Source organism: Triturus cristatus, chromosome 1_1 (assembly GCF_964204655.1).
Source record: "Triturus cristatus chromosome 1_1, aTriCri1.1, whole genome shotgun sequence".
Lineage (NCBI taxonomy): Eukaryota > Metazoa > Chordata > Amphibia > Caudata > Salamandridae > Triturus > Triturus cristatus.
In genome coordinates, this window is record NC_140579.1 from 2,999,005 (window position 1) to 3,019,366 (window position 20,362).

The window sequence follows — 20,362 nt, forward strand, 5'->3', positions numbered from 1 at the left end:
TCTGCGCGCGAGGACTGGTGGTGTTGGCACACAGGAGAGACAGCTGCACCAGCCTCTACAACACACACGCGGAGCGCGGGGGCCGCAGCTGTCGCTGCACGGACGCGAGCTCTCGAGCCGGGGTAGGCAAACAGGCGGAGCGACAGACGGCCGCCATACCAGCCAGCCGGTTGCTTGAACATGCGCACGGCGCCTCCGGAACTACTCTACGTTTTTATAAAAAAAAAGAAATACAGTTTACTCTTTTAGAAGAACTACGCTGACTCAGCCATTGTTTTTGCGTTTGAGGTGTCTAAAGGTAATATACACATACAACTTTAAATGTAACCTAATGAATGCAGACAGGACAAGTCGTAAACAGCAATTACCTCTGTTTTCCAACTTGTGCCGTCAAAAGTTCTTTCATGAGCCTGCTGGACTACTCTGTGTAACCCTGTATTCTCCAGTGTTGAAATTTAAGGGTTACAGGCAGGGCTTTAAGTGGGATGAAAGATTGGGCGTGGGGTGGGGGGTGGGTCTCAAAGGGGCGTTGTCAATGTAATTAAGGGTGTGGCTTAAAACGCGTAAACTAAACAGCTGTGCTTAGAGTGGTGTGCCGCCCAACTTGCATTTTGATGATTTATTGCTAATCTCGTCACAGGTGCTGGAAGGTTTGTGGAAGCCACTGTGTGTGTGGCTCTGTGTATGTGGCTCTGTGTGTGTGGCTCTGTGTGTGTGGCTGTGTGTGTGGCTCTATGCGTGGTGGCTCTGTCTGTGTGTGTAGGTGGCTCTGTGGGTGGCTCTATTTGTGTGTGGGTTGCTTTATGTGAGTGGCTCTGTGTGTGGGTGGCTCTGTGTGTGGGTGGCTGTGTGTGTGTGGCTCTGTGTGTGAGTGCAAATGCAAAAGGTCTCGCATTTGAGAGTGATTAGAACCCGGGCCGGGGAGGCGAAGCCAGACCCAATAGGGGCCCGGGCAAAACGCTGTCCGGGGGCGGCGCCCCTCCCCCGGCCACCCCCTTCAGGCATTTGAATAAGGGCTAGGCCGACGGGGGCCAGGATTGGCCCGGAGGGCGCGAGCGAGCCCCCCTCCAATCAGGGGTCGAGCTCAGGGGCCGGGGGGGGGGAATAAAAGGGGGTCACCGGGTCTAGTGATCACAAATCCCCCCTTCCCGGGCCAAGGGAGAACAAAGAAGAATCGGCGCGGGCTTACCTGGAGGCGACCGGCAGCGGCGAACGAATTTTTGGCGCCTAAAAATCCAAGCGGGTCGAGTATTCGGAGGATCCAGCAAAGAATCAGCCCACGCTTCGCCAAGGCTCGGGGGCTTCGGACACGTGAGGCACACGCCTTCGTCAGCCGCTGATCAACGAGCCGGCCACCACGGGACACCACCAGCAGGGAGGCGGAGGAGCGGGGCCACCCCCATTGCAGGCAGCGGGGAAAGGCAGCGACGGCCGCGGGGAAGACACGGCGTTTGGCATCTGGCACTGAGGGAGCCCCGGGAGCAGCGGAAACAGGGCTAACATCAGTTCCACCCAGAGGAGGGGAGCGCGCTAGAGAAGGGCGCGCCCCCTTAAAGGGGCAGTACGCGGCGGTGGGAGATCGTAAAGCAAGCTGCCCAGCGCGAAAGGAGAGGAGAACTGGGACGGAGGATGGCAAGCAGGAAAGGGGCAACAGGAAGGAAGAAGCAGCCCCCGGCCCGCTTCAGGGAACTACAGGAGCAACCAGCCACAAGGAAGGCAGACACAAGGAAGCGCAAGGAGGACGATCTGGACGAGGATCTACTGGACATGCTGGAACAGGCAAGGGCACTGGTGGCGCTGAAGGGCAGGAGCTGGATGGAACAGCAGATCAAAGAAGCCCCCCCCCCGGGAAAAGGGAGACGACAAGGCCAGGTTTCCACATCGCCACCCCCACCAAAGAGAGCAAAAAAGGGGGGGTCTGCAGCCAACACGGCGCCCCCCCACAGGAGCAAAACACGGGCAAACAACGAGGGAACCCCGTCTCAAGCATCCAGGAGGAAGACCCAACCGGCAGCGGTACAGGTGTGCAGCTCGGATTCGGACGATGGCAGCGAGGGCGAGGGGTCTGTGGCCAACACGGCGGCCCCGCATGAAGGACCCAAGAAGAGCACCCTGGGTAAGCATGGACTACCACGCAGCGCTCGGGGGCAGCCAGGGGGGCTGGGGCCACAGAGCAGAAAGGGGCCACAGGCTGAGACAGGGATTGAACACAGCGCAACAGTAAGGGGGCCGTGGCACACGCAATCCCCCTGGCAAACAGGCGCGGGCCTGGGGGAGGCCTGGCCGGGGGGGGCGATGCAACCCCCACCCTGGGTACCCTGGTGGCAATGGCCAGGAAGTGGGGTCCCATTCCCGGGGAATGCACCTTGGGCCGCAGGGGGCCAACAAGGAGCCTTGCGGTAGACAGAGCGGCCAAACAAGGGCCCCAGGCAGCCGGGAGGGCGGACGAGGAGCCCCCAGGGGGCAGCCAAGGAGAGGGGGCAGAGGCGGAGCAAGCGCAACAGGAGCACGCAGGGGCCATGACGGGGGAGGGCGCAGCCACAGCAGGGGTAGGCGAGGGCAAGCCAGCAAGCGAGTATATGCGCCCATCCCCAAGCGACCCTCCCACAACAACAAGGTTACTGGGTCTGGCAAACCTCATCCCACTCCCGGTAAAGGAGAGAATCTGGAGGAAGGAATTTATAGACATATTTTCCCTGCTCGAAGTGAGGCAGGCAGGCTTGGATCTCACCACACAAGACAGGAAAGACGAAGACAGGAGAGGCCCCAGGAAACCCAGGGTGGACAGAAGCATAGAAAACTGGTTAAAAGCCTTTAGGACATTAGCGTGCGTTTTTATTGAAAAATTCCCGCAGAGCGCAGCGTCGCTGATCCTATATGAGCAGAAGGTGCACGAGGTGCAGCAGCAGTTCCAAGGGAATGCATGGCTACAGTACGATGAGGGTTTCAGGGAAAAAATGCAGGTATGGCCAACGATAGGCTGGGACTGCCAAGACATGGAGGGCTATTCCAAACACATGGTTGCAGCCAGGGAAGGTGTGGGGGTGAAAGAGACTAATTTTCGCCCCTACGGGAGTAAGGGCAAATTTGAAGGGTACGGTAAAGATCCCAAGGGAAGGGGACAACCAGCCACGAAATCCAACAAGGCGTGCTGGAAGTTTGAAAAGGATGAGTGCAAGTGGGGGGCCGCATGCAAGTTCAAGCATGAATGCGGGTCATGCGGGGGGAACCACCCTGCGATACGATGCCGGCGACACACAGGGCAAGCGGCAGAGAAACCAAAGGCAGAACCAAAGAAATGAGAAGCGGGCCCCAACGGGGGGGGCCGGGGGAAAAGGGGGCGGAGGACAGGCGCTCCCTACACCCATAAAAGCAGGCAGGCTATTGCAACTGTTAAACAGGTACCACAAACCAGCAGACAGGAAATTATTGGCGGAAGGGTTTACGCGAGGTTTCCCCATCCCATACTGCGGCCCTAAGGGGGCACGGGAGAGCAATAATTTGAAGTCAGTCAAAGACAACCCCGAGGCAGCAAAGCAAAAGGTGGAAAAGGAAGTTGGGTTGGGCCGGGTGGCGGGCCCTTTCCCTACTCCGCCGCTAGAGGACATGGTGATATCCCCGCTGGGCTTAGTCCCCAAGAAGGAGCCAGGCAAATTCCGCTTGATTCACCACCTATCATACCCGGAGGGGGAGTCAGTCAATGACTGGTTAGAGCAGGGAGCATGCTCGGTGGCCTATGCCTCGGTTGACGATGCAGTGGACCTGGTTAGACAGGAAGGGGCGGGGGCCCTCATGGCCAAGTCTGATATAGAATCAGCGTTTAGACTACTACCGGTGCACCCAGACAGCTATCATTTGTTGGGCTTTAGACTGGAGGGGGGCTACTACTACGATAGGTGCCTCCCCATGGGCTGCTCAATCTCGTGTGCACATTTCGAAGCCTTTAGCAGTTTTCTAGAGTGGGAACTGGGCCAGCGGACGCCGAGAGGGGGGCGGGTCCACTACCTGGACGACTTCTTGTTCGTGGGTAGGGCAGACACAGAGGACTGCGCCAACCTCCTCACTAGTTTCAGGACATTGACGCAGGAGCTGGGCATCCCGTTAGCTCACGAGAAAACCGAGGGTCCCACAACGAAACTAACGTTCCTGGGGATAGAGCTGGACTCAGTGGCAGGGACATGCAAGCTGCCAACCGACAAGGTAGCGGACATGCTTAGCGACATACGTAGTTTGAGGCAGCAGAAGAAGGCGACACTGGGAGCTGCAACAGCTACTGGGGAAACTGAATTTTGCCATGAGAGTAATTCCCGCAGGGCGCGCATTTGCCCGGCGGATAGCCTGGCTTACGAGGGGCTTGGCACAGAGGCACCACAGGGTTCGCATTACACAGGGAGTGAGGGACGACTTGGTCCAATGGGAGAGTTTTCTAACAGATTTCAACGGCACCCTGATCTGGCGGGCCCCCTGGGCTCTTGCCAGTGAGTTAGAACTCTACACTGACGCAGCAGGGGGGTACGGCATCGGGGCCCTCCTGGGGACAGCGTGGTCGGCAGGGGCATGGCCGGAGGCTTGGCACGCAGCAGGGCTAACCACGAACATATCACTACTAGAACTTTTTCCCATAGTGGTAGCCTTCCACATCTGGGCCCCCCAACTAGCGAATAGGCAGATCACTTTGTGGTCAGACAACCACGCAGTGGTGCAGGCAATCAACACAGGAGCGGCGCGTTGCCCAGCAGTAGCGGCCTTGCTGAGGAAGTTAGTGGGCTGCCAGTTGAGAGGGAACATTGCAATAAGGGCCAGGCACATTCCGGGCGTGGAAAACTTAGTGGCGGATGCTATTTCTCGTTTCCAGTGGGAAAAATTCAGGAAGCTGGCCCCGGGCACAGACAGGAAGATGACCCCGATGCCGGAGGAAGCGTGGGCATGGGTGGAAGCGGTTTGAGATGGTTGCTGGAGAATGCACTGGCCCCAAAGACCAACAGCCGGTACCGGAGGTGCTGGGAAACGTTCAGGGCCAAAGCAGGTCTACAGAGGGGGCAATGGGCCGGGAAAAGGGACATCCTGGATTTCATCGACTGGGCCTTCAAGGAAGGGAAATCAAAATCCTGGGCACAAGCGCATTTAAGTGCGGTAGCATATTACACGAAATTGGCAGGGCAGGTCGACCAAACAGGGGCGTTTGAATGTCGCATGGCCATGAAAGGGTGGGGTAGGTTACAGCGGGCACCAGAGGACGCAAGGCGCCCCATCCACTTCAGATTACTTCAGGCGATGCTGGGGGCCCTGGCCGGGATATGCTCCTCGAGGCATGAAGTCACACTGTTCCGGGCAGCGTTTGCAGTAGCATTCTTCGGGGCATATAGGGTCAGCGAGGTGGTATCCCCCTCAGTGGTGGACGCAGGAGCGGTATGCATACAGAGAGAAGGGGTGGTCATGCAGGATGAACACATGGACATACTGCTAAGAAGGTCCAAGACGGACCAGACGGGCAAGGGAGTATGGACCAGATTGCACTGCACGGACAATGCAGATCATTGCCCGGTATGTCTTCTAAGAAGGCACCTAGAGAGCAAGCAGGGGAAGACGGGGCCGCTATTTCAGCACAGAGATGGATCTTTCCTCAGCCGCTTTCAGTTTATAGCGGTAATGAGGAAGGCGGTAGAAGCGTTGGGTCTCCCCGCACGGGAATATGGGTCGCACTCATTTAGGATTGGGGCGGCCACCACGGCGGCAGGGCTGGGCATGGGGGGGGCGCTATTAAGGGGATAGGGCGGTGGGCGTCCGGCGCTTACAAGCGTTACATACGCCCAGCAATATGCTAAGACCCCCTCCCTCCCTTCCCCCCCCCTCTCTTCCAGATTCGGACGCTGCACGCAAGAAGGTGTGGATCGTGGGGCACTCGTACGTTACGTGGGCACAGCGGTGGGCAGCGGCCAGACGGGACTTTGGCGGGATCTGGCTACGGGACACCGACATAGAATGGTGGGGGCGCCCCGGGATGAGATGGGGAGAGCTGCTGTCCATGGTGCGGGATGCGCTACAGCGGGGCAGCAAGCCAGATGCAGTGGTGGTCCACTTGGGCGGGAATGACTTGGCAGCAATGGGGCGAAAGGCACTCCTGGAAGACATGCAGAAGGGCCTCACAGCACTAGCACGAATGGTACGCCCCGCGGACATAATTTTTTCAGAAATCATAGTGCGGAACACCTGGCGGGGGGCAATCGACCTGGGGGCGGTGGAAAAGTTTAGGAAGAAACTCAATATTACTATGGCAAAAGTATGTAAGGCGAATGGCTGGGGTTTCGTACGTCATGGGTTCATAAACTTAAGATCCCCGGGGTATCACAGCGAAGACGGAGTTCACCTCACAGGGGTGGGGATGGATATGTTCCTGCTGAACATTGTGGGGGTTCTGGAGCAGAGGGGTTTCCTATGACAGTCAGGCAGGGTAGGAGTCGGCTAGGGGGGAGCTCCCTCTGATCGAGAAACCATAGGGAGCGTGGCGGAGCTAGACAGACTAAATTAACAAAAGAAAGGGGAGAACCCATTAGAAGATAGATGAGAGGCTCTCGCAGTGCCTTGGGGATGCCGCACGGCAGGGGCGCTGAGGGAGCCAAAAGGGCGGCACGCCGCCAACAAAGAGTAGAGACAATGCTCTCCCCATGACCCTTGGGATGCCTCACGGCAGGGGCTCAGAAGGAGACAAAAACAAAGGACCCAGTCACAAGAAATTAAAGTAGATACACAAGAAAGGCCCTTGGGATGCCAGCCGGCAGGGGCCTCTGGGAGAAGGGAGGGCCCATGTAAGGACACAGGGCGAGCGGGACGGCACTTGCGGCCCGGACAGGTCCAAACGGAGACCCGCCCAATCGGTAGCAAGCTGAAGCCTAAACCCGGAAGCAGGAAACACAGAAAGGGTTCCCTCCCCTCCCAGGTGATTGATAAAGCTGGGGCAAGAATAACCATGCAACATGTACATAACCATGAACAATGTGTTACAATTGTATAAAGTTTTTGTGATATGAATAAACTGCGACCTTTTCAGGCACCCAACAAAAGTTGTCAGTGGTGATTTGAGGTAGCAGAGCATAGCAGGATGGTACGAGGGGGGGGAAGCAGGGAGGGGAGATCCGCCGCCTGGATGGGGTTAGAACCCGGGCCGGGGAGGCGAAGCCGGACCCAATAGGGGCCCGGGCAAAACGCCGTCCGGGGGCGGCGCCCCTCCCCCGGCCACCCCCTTCAGGCATTTGAATAAGGGCTAGGCCGACGGGGGCCAGGATTGGCCCCGAGGGCGCGAGCGAGCCCCCCCCCAATCAGGGGTCGAGCTCAGGGGCCAGGGGGGGGAATAAAAGGGGGTCACCGGGTCTAGTGATCACAAATCCCCCCCCCCGGGCCAAGGGAGAACAAAGAAGAATCCCACCCACCCACACCTAAGAGTCGGGCGTCGCAGCTGCAAGGTGGAGGGTAGCGGAGCTAGACAGACTAAATTAACAAAAGAAAGGGGAGAACCCATTAGAAGATAGATGAGAGGCTCTCGCAGTGCCTTGGGGATGCCGCACGGCAGGGGCGCTGAGGGAGCCAAAAGGGCGGCACGCCGTCAACAAAGAGTAGAGACAATGCTCTCCCCATGACCCTTGGGATGCCTCACGGCAGGGGCTCAGAAGGAGACAAAAACAAAGGACCCAGTCACAAGAAATTAAAGTAGATACACAAGAAAGGCCCTTGGGATGCCAGCCGGCAGGGGCCTCTGGGAGAAGGGAGGGCCCATGTAAGGACACAGGGCGAGCGGGACGGCACTTGCGGCCCGGACAGGTCCAAACGGAGACCCGCCCAATCGGTAGCAAGCTGAAGCCTAAACCCGGAAGCAGGAAACACAGAAAGGGTTCCCTCCCCTCCCAGGTGATTGATAAAGCTGGGGCAAGAATAACCATGCAACATGTACATAACCATGAACAATGTGTTACAATTGTATAAAGTTTTTGTGATATGAATAAACTGCGACCTTTTCAGGCACCAACAAAAGTTGTCAGTGGTGATTTGAGGTAGCAGAGCATAGCAGGATGGTACGAGGGGGGGGAAGCAGGGAGGGGAGATCCGCCACCTGGATGGGGTTAAGCTATTGACATTGTAAATAACAATGCCGTTCCTTTAAATGTTTTAAAAACAAAAACATAAACAAAAATAATGTCATGAGCAATGCCAATAGCTCTAACTTTACCAATGCCGAGACCATTGCATTGTAAATGCTTGTTTAGACCTTTATGTTGGTTGCAGCTCGGAGCCGGTCGGTCCGTCCATAAAACACAGAATAAATAAGAATGCACCAATTCATTTCAACAAATTCCCTCCCAGCAGACATGAAGTGAACGTCCATATCGTTGGCTGTTTGTGCCTGCTAAAAACCTAAACGAGAAATAAAATCTTTGCTGTAGATTCAGATATTGCCTCGGTGCAGTATTTGGGAGAACCGTGCAGTGGCTCTGCGCCTTTGACTCTTCATTGTCACACTCGTTCCAGCTCCCGACTCTACCTCCCCTGCTCTGTGCAGACATTTTATTGAAGCTGATCCGCAAGCTGATCCGCGTCTCTATCTCTCAGTACACAATGTTTCCCTGTCTCTCATTCACTTTCTCACGCTCTCTTTCTAAGTCTCTCTCTCTCAATCTCAGTTTACCATCCTCCCCCTTTCTCGCCCAATTTACCAGTCCACCCATGTCTCTCAATCTCCTCCCTCTCACGTTTCCTATCCCTTGTCTCTTTATATCTCTCTCTCCCTCTTTCCGTCTCTCTCACCTTACTCATCCCCTTGTCCTTTCATCCCACTCTCGCCCTCTATCTCTCTTATTTAACTCACCCATCCTTGACACGCAATATCTCACTCCTTCCCTATTTATCTTTCATCTTACTCACCCTGTTGTCTTACCTCACCCCCTCTATCTCTTGCTCCCTCGCCAACTCCTTCACCCAAGTTGCCCCATCTCTCTCCACCTCTCCCTCCTGCTTTCTTTCACCTTACCCACTCACCTGTGTCTTCATCCCTCTACCCTTTCTCTCTCACCCTACACACTGACCTCTGTCTTCGTCTCACTCCACTTTTTCTCGTTCTCTCTGCTTACAATCCATGTTGCCCCATCTCGCTCTCTGTCTTTAACATTTCTTGTTTGTTTACATATGTATCTCTATTTCTCGTGTCTGTGTTTTACGCTCGTCTTTCCGCTGTCTCACACACTCATCTCAGTCTTTTGTTTCTCTGTCTGCCGCCCTATCTGCCTCTTAACTCCATCTGTCCATCTGTGTCTCGTTTCTATGTCTGCCACCCTATCTGGCTATTATCTTCATCTGGCCCCTGCCCCTTCAAAGCACTTTAAATGCTTACATTTTTCAAACATGTTAAATAAATATTTAGTTCAAGCCACATCACGGAGGTGAGGCAAGAGACACAAGAGTATGTGTGTGTATATGCGCACGTGCATGTCTGCATGCACGTGTGTCCTAGTCGGCACAAGTGCGTAGGTATATAGGAGTGCCTGTGTGTGTGTGTGTGTGCTTGTATATATGTATATGCTTGTGTGAGTGTGTAAATGTATCCCGTCTTGGTAATGCTGTATATGTATGTGCATGCTTGCTTATATGCATGTCTATGCGCGCGTGTGTCTGTGTTTGCATATGCTCGTGCCTGCATGCTTATGTGTGGATGTGTGTGTGTAGCTATGCTTATATGGTTGCAGCTATGTGTGTATGCCGTTGAGGTTGTCTGTTGCCAAATATGTGCATGTCTACGTGTTTGTTTGTATCTGTGTATGCGTGTTTCTTTGGGTCTGTGCTTGCACGTTTGTACGTGTCTCTGTGCATCTATGTTTATTTTAAAGGTATTTTGTATTGCACATAAAAGGGCCAGGAGTGGGTGAGAGCACTTTACTTAAAACAATATATGTGATAATAACTACTACTGGCTGGAGAAAAGATTAACCAACCTCATTAGTACCAGTTTAGTACTTGAATTCAACAATCAGCAACTGTACAGTGACAGATTAAACATTGGCAAGAACATGCCAGTGCCCAGCACCACCTGTCATTTTTGTGTTGCTTTTGTTTGAGCTACGATGTGTTTGTTGTAATCTGAGATAATGCAGAAGGTTGTGAATTATGTGTCATGTTTGAGTAATGCATAATCCTGTTGAAAATGTTGTAGCTTCAGGCGCATATAATTCTATTGTTGTGACATTTTCTTTTGCCCAGGCAGCAAATTACTCTGGTCTCCCCTCCCTCATAATCTATTTCCCATTTTCTGGTTTTCCAGCGCGGCGAGTTCATACACATGTCAATAGCGCAATGGAAATATTACTCCACTACATACAGCAAACTAAAGTAAAACACTTGTCATTTTCAACACCAAACGCTCAAGCTTTCAAAAACGAGAGACCTGTTGCATTGCAAATACTTGCTTAGTTTGGTTCAGCAATAAACTTCATTCTCACATTCGGATGGTAGCTTATGAAGCTTGCAGCTCACATGCCGTCGGGCTAGCCAAAACAATAGGTGCACAAACCTTTCAAAACTCTACCTCTGCAGCAGCAGTGGCTGACTGTCCCGCTCTACGCGGGTGATTATTTATGCGTGTGCCATTCAAGCTCCTTTGGGGTATAAACCGGGATCTAGTGAGTCTTCTCCACAAATTGTACTGCTGTACACTGGGCTGTGCCCAGCAGGCTGCTGAGGAAAAACGTTCAAAGAGATAGCATTTCTAGTTTTTAAAGTTAGAATAGTAAATAACGCAGGGGTCTCAAACCTTTTCTGTAACCAGAGCTACTTATGTTCAATAAAAGATTTCCCGAGCTACTAATATTGTTGGCCTTGTAATAGCAACCACATCAGACAAGATTATATAGGTGGCCACGCTATTCAACATTACTCAGTGCATAAGGCAGGGTTGCCAGAAATAACTTTAAAAAGTCTGTCAATTTGGAATCTTTTTACATAGGAAGCACATAACAGCTGTAGCTGAAATGCTCATGGCACTAAGGTAACAGTATTATTAATATGTCTCCCCAATGCTACATGTTTTATCACTTAACTTTAAAAGTAATTTCAAATTCAACCATTTTTCTCCAAAAATCTTATGACTTGAGCTCTGAAAATACATTTTTTTCTCGAATAAACACTTTTTCTATTTAGTAGAGTACGCTGCACACCGGAAAGCTACTCAAAAGGAGCTGGAGAGCTACTGGTAGCTCACAAGCTACTTGTAGGAGAAGCCTGAAATAACGCTATAGTCCAAAATGTTTCAGGAAGACACCAGGTTATATTTTGATTGGTGTTTGGCCTTGCGTATTGCTATTCCCGAAGAGGAAAGATAAATGATTATCAAAAAAATTATGAGTCTTTTTTAGGTCTCGCCTACGCAGTGTGTATGCGCTGCATAGGAGGACCTTTAGCCGTAGTTCTGCTCATTTTCGAAGCACATACTTATGCTTGTGGCGGTATCCACATTGCGGGAGCGAGCAGGGGGCGCACCACAAGCACGAGTATGTGCTTCGAACAAGAGCAAACTGCGCGCGCACGCACGCACACATGCATCATTCCTAGGCCAGCAAACACATGATTGCAGTGCCAGCAGTGTGTTTTTCTTTTACTGTGACAAGCACACGTGTGGCGCACGCACGCACCGCTCCCGGGCTTGCTAGAGTTATCGCTTCTGACATAATTCCAGCCGCTTTAAGTAGATTTACAGAAAGGTAGCAAAGTCAGACCCTTGCAAGAATTGAAATGCTGACATAAAATGGGCCCTAACATAACCAGAAACGCTATTTTCAAAGCACTGAATCATTAGAATGCTCAAATAAGTTGTGATCATCCTGGAGGTCACCAAAATGGCAAGTGGGATTTATACAGAACATGGAGACTTTTGAAGCATTTGTGTTTTAAACAAGCTGATATTTTATAACATTCCACACTCAGTTGCCCTATCCACTCCCCCTCTTTACCCATTTTTATTCTTCAATCTTTCTGTATCCTTTCATCCCTCTTGCTCACTTATGTCTTCCATCTCCTCTTTATCCCCTCCATTCCTTCCTTCTTTCTAGCTCATCTTCCTTAACCTCTCTTCCGCCCTTCTTTCACCTCCTTTTTTTCTTTCTCCTTCACCCAATCTTTAGTCGCTCACTTGCACCCTATACTTTTTACTCTCTTCTGACTCAAATTCCCACTCTCTCTTTCTATATCCTTTCTCTTTCTCCCTCCTTTTAGCTCTTCCTCATCTCTTGTTTTAACATTTTTAGGTCTCGCTTGAATGATCTATTGTCTACAAAACCAATGCTTACAGAGGGCTTTGAGTCAACTTATTTCTTATGATTGTATGACTTTCTTGCCTCTTTTGCGTGTTTCTTACTCAATGGCTTTCATTCCTTTTCTTGTGTTTGCCCATCCTCTTGAGCATAACTGTTTTACAGTGTTTCTGACTGGATGAGCTGCATCCTTCCACTGTTTCTATTAAGGGAACAACTTAAAAAAATGTTTTTTTAAATCACCCCATGGAAGTGCATGTGTTTTCTTGTTGCCTTTCCCGTGTGCTGCTTTCCCCTCACATCCCCACCCTGCACTCTCTGTGTTGTTGCCCCAAGCTTGTCCATTTTTTGCTCTGCCCCACTCTGTCCTCCACAGACTTTAAAATGTTCTTCCCACCTCTCCCTAGCCCCGACGTTGTTTGTCTCCCTCACCATTAAAAAAAAATATAATAATTTGTTTTCGAAGGGCCCCGGAGCTTTAATTTGCTACTGAGCTGCTCCTTTCTCTGTAATGCATTTACACACACTTTAAAATATACAGTAAATTAAAAGTAAAGAAAACAAGCATTGGGATAGCCAATAGGTTTTGCCTTTGGGACCTTATAAGTGTTTAGTTATCCAGCACAATATCCTTGGTGCAACAACATCAAGTGTTGCATGGCTAAATACTTATAAGGTCCCAAAGGCGAGACCTATTGGCTATGCCAATGCTTGTTGTTTTTGGCTCTACGTTCACACTAACCTAGTGTGCGCACGGATGCCTAGGCCTGTCCCTTGACCAGCCACGCCGCCACGGCCCGTGCAGGTAAGAGCGGTGGGCGGGATTTTGACAGACTAACACGAGGGAAAATTAATTAAATGATTCATTTTCCCTCGTGGTTCCTCCGTAAAACACAAAGATCCTTTGACGCCGCTTGAAAACTGACCTAATGAAAAATGCAAGCACATCAAAAACGTATAGTGCTTATGAGAAAAGTTGTCCCGGACTTGGATTGTAATAACACCTAATAAATAATACAAGCACTTGGAATATTAACAAGTACGATGGAAACGGTTGCCCCAGAGACTGGTTATAGTAATACCTTGAGTAATGCAATGCCTCGTAATATAGCAATTACTCCATATTTTGTTCCAAATTCAACGATCAGGCGTTCGAGAATGAAGACGTGACCACGCATTACGGCGGCCGCATTACTTGATGCTGACTAAAACACTGATCATTGAATTTGGAACAGACTATGGAGTAATTGCTATGTTACCAGGCATTGCATTACTAAAGGTATTATTATAACCAGTCTCTGGGGCAACCGCTCCCGTAACGGTAGAAACTCTTCCAACCTCTCTTTCCACCGAAGCCAGCCCATGTAATGTCTGAGTCAGACCCTCGCAGATCCTTGTGGACATCACATGAACTTGTGTCTTCAAAGGAGTAGTGATGAAAGGAGGGACCAGGCACACCAGGCATGTCTTAAACATCAGAGAAGAAGCTGCAGAATTAAACGTCTGCATCAGCAAGCACAGATTTGAACAAAGTGATTGATTTGAGAGGATTACATTGTTATCCGTTGCTTTCTGTGAAAGAAAAAAACTAACTTTTTGTATTCATTTAAAATCATTGGACGTTTTGTATTAAAAGCTTACAAGTTTAATTTTACTTTTTTCAATTGTTTAATTATACATTGTAAAAATTATATTGTATGTTGAATTGAATATAACTTTTGCACCAAAACACTTTATATATATATTTAATTTAAAAGTAAAAAAAAATTCATGTATTTAATATGATTTCCCATGAGGTGTTAAGTCCCTCACCCATTACTTTCCTTGGGAGTGGGTGTCTGTACCAGTGAGTGGCCATGTGTTGTGCTATACTCACTCCAAGACTGGTCTGGATGCATTTCCTAGTGATTTGTGACCTTTTGAGTTATAGTAACTTTAGAAGTGTAGTTCGTGAATAGCAATGGGTGTGTTTGTGTTAGCAGGCCCCACCCTTAGCCCATCCTTACACCCATAAACTTCTCTTTACTGCTCCTTGAACCCCTCCTATTTAGTAGTAACTATTGCTCATTTCCCAGCAGCTTTCCATTGTCCCTCCGACATTTACAGCTAAATGGTAGGTTTATGTGTGCGGAGACCTCCGACACTTTTACAGAAATCTCGACAGAGAAAAGATAGGAGGTATGGAGGGCTCTGTATGTAATTTTGGGAATAGCATTTTAAAGTACATGAGAAGGACTACCTAGTGCTACTTTATGTACTACAAAATGCAGTTTGTGAATGGACCCCTTTTTGATCTGTTTCAAAATATTAACCACACCCCATTCTAAATACCTACAACAGACAGTGTGTTGTTTTATGGTCACTTATACAGGTGCCAAAACGGCGCCTCCTCTGTAGCCTGGAAAGAGGTCCAACCAGCTGTGCACAGCCTTCACTGAGGCATGGACATGGATTCTGCCACCTCTGAGGCCTGTAGTGGTCACTGCTAGATGTGTTCACAGCCTCCTCTAAGGTCTTAACAGGCCTTGCCAGCTGTACCTAGTGTCCTCTGAGGGCTGCAAATGGATCCTGCCAGCTGTGTACACCGGCTGTTCAGACGTCATAGTGGGTACTGCCAGTCAGCTGTGCACATTCTCGTCTGAAGCATGTACATGGATCCTGCTAGCTGTAGTCAGCCACTTCTGTGCACAGCCTCCTCTGAGGTCCTAATGGGCCCTACCAGCTACGTATGCAGCTTCCTTTCAGGCCTTTACACGAATGCTGCACAGCCTCCTCTGAGACTGTAAATGGATCCTGCCAGCTATTTATGAAGCTTACTTTGAGGCCTGTAAATGGATGCAGTCGGTTGTGTGCACAGCCTTCTCTGAGGCTGTAAATTGAGCCTGCCAGTTGTGTACTCAGTGTGCTCTGAGGCCTATAAATGGATGCTGTGAAGTATGTGCACAGCCTTCGACTGAGCAGGAAGACTTGCACGGACGTCTTTGTTAGTTTGGGCTCATTTCCAGCATTCCCTGTGGTCTTGTGTTGTGGAGGAGCCCTAGTGTGCCTGACCCCTGATGCAAGCACGGGGCCAGCAGAGGGCAAGCACCCAGGGTATGGTGGGGAGTCTCAGCTTTGCAGAGCACTCTGGGATATGTTTAGAGTGGGCTGTGACACTTGCACTCTGGGGATGACCCCTATGCTCAGCGTCTAGTTGGCCACTCTCCCGGCATGTGTCTGGCCTGTAGGACAGCCCCCTTCTGCAATTCCAGTACAGAGATCCACTCAGAGTTGCATATGTGCCCAATCAATTCTGATCTGCAGCTGGCACTTCTAGCCCAGTACTGGGGCACCTCACTCACTGATGCAGCTCTACCCAAAAGTGCAGTGGCATAGAGTAGAGTGGCGTAGAGTTCGGGCCATCAGCGCAGTAGTTGTAGCGTGCAGCTGCAGCATGGGTGCACTAGTTGCCTCATATCAGTCTTGCGGCCAGGCGGCCTGCCTCATAAATTGAATGGTGCGCTTCTGAGCCTCTCAATAGTGAAGATGGGCTGCCCCTCTCCTCTCTCCTGTTTACCAACCCAGCATCATCGTCTTTGTTGTAGCGCATTCTGATGACCAAGTTATAGATAGAGCTACACAACTATAAGGGCAGCGATTACATGTTATGTTACGTTATTTATGTTTATATAATGCATTCTATGGAAAATATGGCTCTTCCTTGCATTTGAAATTTACATTTACTGCTGTAGTGTGAGAATGCATTTCATGAAAAGGAATATAAAGTAGGGTTGCCAAAAGAAAAACGCCAGCCATGTGTTTAAAGAGCCTGGAAAGACCTTGTCTTAGCACTAAATATGGTTATAAATAAAAAAGTCTGTATTCATTTGTAATGTGACTTTTCTGCCTTTGTTCCCTTTAATTATCAGTCATGGATCTCATCATTCAGGCAGCCCTAGAACACAAAGTGCATTCTATTTATATTTGCTGTTCGATGTATTCCCAGATAAGTGCTGAAAATACGGCTTTAGGTGATAGTTTATTTTTGTTGGTGGGGCAAAGTTTTGGTACCAGTGGCCAACACCACAGTATGATTGTACTCATTATTAACTAAAGGAGCTGGCACTAATGTCCTCAGAAGCTGTAGTGATGCAAACAGAAGTAGGATGGATCAAAGGCGTGGCCTTCATGAGTATGCAAATTACTTCCATCCAATCATAAAAGCCAAGGAAATAAACATTTTGCCATGCTCACCTGCAATGGATGAGGAGTTAATGAGGTTCTTCCCACTGATTTTGAAATAAAAATGACTGATAATAATTATAGGTCCGTTTTTCACTAGCTAATGCACCCAATTTCAACCCGCACAGTTTTTAAAGACATATCGCAGAGTCCTGAATGGCAAATCTACCGCTTGTTTTTAGGTCTCGCGAGCCAAAGGCTCGAAAGAGACATTTTATATCTGGGCTTTTCAAAGTGCTGCCGTGGCCTAAAGCTACAGTGCACGTGAACGTGTACGCGCGCAGCGCCATGTGTCTTTCCGCCATAGCGATCGTAATCACGATCACTTTCACTTTCGCGGGCTCCTCTGTTGCTGGCATTCCCCCCTCCCTTCTCGCCCGGCCCTCTTGGATCTCTTCCATTTTTACCTCATGGCAAGTGTGTTACGTGACTATGTGCCAGGGCTCCTTGGTTTCACGTTATTTTTTTGTGATCCTTGCCCCCCTGCCCTCCATCTAGCAACAAACCAAGTGTGCGTAAAAGGCAGCTCAAGCAAAAAGATCTTTCAAGATTCTTTGTTTAAATTTCATCTCTCCGGAGATATTTATTTGTCTTTTTTTAAATTAAGAAACCGATTAAACGTTCTCTTTCCACTACACCTTTATACCGTAACAACAACCGACCTAGTTATCAATGTGGGTGGAAGCTGCAAATACAAGTATGTTTGTGTGCATTGTGGAGTTTGTGTTGGGGCATGGGTTTGCTATGTCCGCACCAGCCTGGGGACCTTAAACACTTAAGACGATGTATATTTTTGTTTTGCAGAAAAACACATACAAATGAAAAATACAAACAGCTCCTCCAAGCAATAATAAGTGAAAACGTGCGCTATAATAAATAACAGCTAGCCTCAACATGTCATAAAGCACTATCACTAAACCCCAAGACATACTACTAGAGTGCATTCACCATAAACACTAATTTGTATGGCACAAAACAGGAAGACATCTTTTCACCCATTTGTAGGGTGCAGTGTCCACTCGTAAAAGATTTACGGACTCTGAGGCAAAGTCCTGTTCACACAGGCAAGTTATGGCCCCCAGGTGTGATAATTATTTGAAGTAAAAGTACCCTTCCCCGTGTCCATCCCTCCTCCCCACCCAGTCACAGCATGTTAGTTTTGCAGTTGGACATTAACATAGAATTAGAACACATATCAATATGTAATGCCGCCACTATTCAGCGGCGATGTCCGTGCAGCACTAACCAGTTCACACTGAAAAGGGAGACCCATTCTGTGGTCAAAGACACGTGCAGGACTGAGAAAGTGCTGCATTGAGCTGGTGCACTGGTTATGTTGTGCACCTCCTCAGAGTCGACCCGGAGATGCCCCCACTCAGCATTAACCGTAAGATCTCACTAAAGACGAGGGTGACTGCAGAGAGGCGCTGCACTCAATGGCGCTCCATTCACAGGCAGGCACCGAAAAATATAATGAAAGTAGAAGCAGCGTACAAATGCACGGAGTGAACATAACATGTTGACCCCGACTACAACAAATCAGACCCTGTCACAAATGCGTGATCGCTCCCTTTAGGAAAGAGAAGGTTAAATAATCAAGACCCTGGATTATTCTCCCGACACACTCCTTCACTTGAATAAAATGTAATGTTTTTGTCATAATCAATTACACCTCACAGTTTATATTCGTTACTACCATTTAAAGACATACAATCGAAGGCTGTGTCATTGTCAGCAAACGTATTTACTGGACTAGAACCCCAGTGAACAAAAACACCTAAATAAGAGGTTTAATTGTAAAGAATATTCCTTACCTTCTCATGGCAGCATAAATATACCGTTTTTATTTACAAATGAAAAACAAAGTATAGGCTGGAAAAACAATATAGTGCCTAAGAAAAGTAGAGGCGCAGACGTTACTTTTCCAACCACAAAAGATCAATATCGAATTATGTGCTAGCCAAGATCTCTAGCTGGTTGATGCGCTGGTTATCTATATATATGGAGGGGGGGTGGGTGGGGGAGCCCGAGCCGCCACCGATCCTGGTCAGGCTGCTTCGGAGACCCGGGTCTCTACCGAACACAATGGGTCCTAGCCTGCTGTGCCCGCTACCGCACCCCCTGCTTATCTTCCCCCCTTGCCAGGGTTCCTCTCCTCTGCAAAAACGAGGCGCTGGGCGGGGCTTCCAAGTTCCGAGTGTCTGCCGGACTCGGCGGGTCTGACAGGCTGCATCAAACGACAACTATGCTTGTTGAATCCGGTGTATTGTTAAGGGGGGGCAAATTTGTTCCACCAATCGGGGGACGGTCAAAAATAATGTTGTGTTCACATTCTGGTCACTTAGTATCCACTGCCACTAAAAACAAACCCTAAAGTATTCTTTTTGGTGGCCGTACATGGAACAAGATGTTGATAACATTAGCAACGTGAAAAATATCTGTTATCAAACAAACCCTGGAAACTTAAATTAGGTCTTTGCCACTGGTTCCTTTTGCAAAAGCATGGAGCAAGTTAGCTTTAGATTTTGCCTGACATATAAAAGCATTAGTGGATAAGTTGTTTTACTGGATTGTACTTGTTTTTTTTTTTTATTTGAGAAACAGAACTCCAATCTTAGATCCTTCGCTCGTCCGAAGGGGACTTAACTGGCAGTCTCCTGTCTGGCTCTATTTTTAACACTAACGCCGGCTTTTCTGCGCTTTGTTTTGTTTTTGTGTCTACCCAACCTGTAGAGTGTGGTTATAAGGCCTCCCCCTCGAAGCTCCTCGTAGGGAGCTAGCACCCTTATTATCAAGGGGTGAGTGCCTTTTTATACCGCCTATTACAAATCATGAAAAAAACCTTTTTTTTCTCCCCTCCACTCCCCTGCATGTTTGTGTGACACTGAGCAACAATAATATTACAAATGGCATGAATGAAATAAAATTTTGATTGCATTACCCACCCATATAATTTATGGATGAGCGACCAACCATGAATGTGCTCACTGATATAAACAATATGGAACACCAGACTTACGCCCTGGTGCTCCCCACAGTGTACCAGACACGTTCACGGCTCGTTGATCACAGGGAACGATAACAGTGATTAATTTTTGCCACCTTTTGTCACATTCCGGCCTCACAGCACACATGGAACAGAATCTGCTATCTTATGTGTATCTGTGTTTTGTCGCTTTCTTTTGCAGGAAATTCCTCACAGAAAACAACAGCAGGTATTAAACTTACCCTCCTGTCGTAATGTGACACTTGTTAATTGCATGAGCTCTCACATTCACGTCTCTGGGGAAGTTTCTTTTTTGCATCCCACCCTGATGAAAGCCCAGGACCAATACATAGGCCAGTAGTAAGGGCTGAAACATGTGGGTGTGAAGTGTAGGGTCATAGGACCATCGTATCCTCCCACCCTAACATAGTCAGTTTTTAACCTTCCCTCTCACTCCACTCATAAAGGACACTTTAGGAGCAAGAGAGGAATTTTATCTTTAACATCACGCCCCCAAACACAATTTATCTAAGTGCTCCCTAAAACACGGTTGCGCCAACCCTGACCTTTAGGAGTTGGGCTGAGCCCGATAATGAAGCGTGTCACTGGTAGAGTGAGTGAGGGCTATAAAAAGAAAAGGGTCTCTTTCCCTTTCCACTCTTGAACTAAGGGGGGCTAATAGACCTAGGGACTTACAGACTGGTTTGGGAGTTTTCTAACACACAACATTCCCTGTTCTTCACCTGCTGTTCCTTTCCCCTACTCCACTTTTTCACCAGGGACCACCCTGGTCCCAGGAGGGATATTCTTTTGTGATACCTAGTATACAAAGGGAGGACGCATCTCTTCATACCTCCCAAGGGCCCTC

The 20,362-nt window shown here is 49.2% G+C and overlaps 1 long non-coding RNA gene across 2 annotated transcripts in view; it reads left to right on the forward strand.

Moving 5' to 3' along the window:
• LOC146869051 (uncharacterized) overlaps positions 1-20,362 on the forward strand; it is a 42,777-nt gene that overhangs the window by 16,722 nt on the left and 5,693 nt on the right. The window contains exon 1 of one of the 2 annotated variants that reach the window (XR_014979786.1): positions 92-298. The exons of the other annotated variant lie outside the window; for it this stretch is intronic. This is a non-coding gene — a long non-coding RNA (uncharacterized LOC146869051). Of the gene's footprint in view, positions 1-91; positions 299-20,362 lie in introns of those variants that run through there. 2 annotated transcript variants of the gene reach the window in all.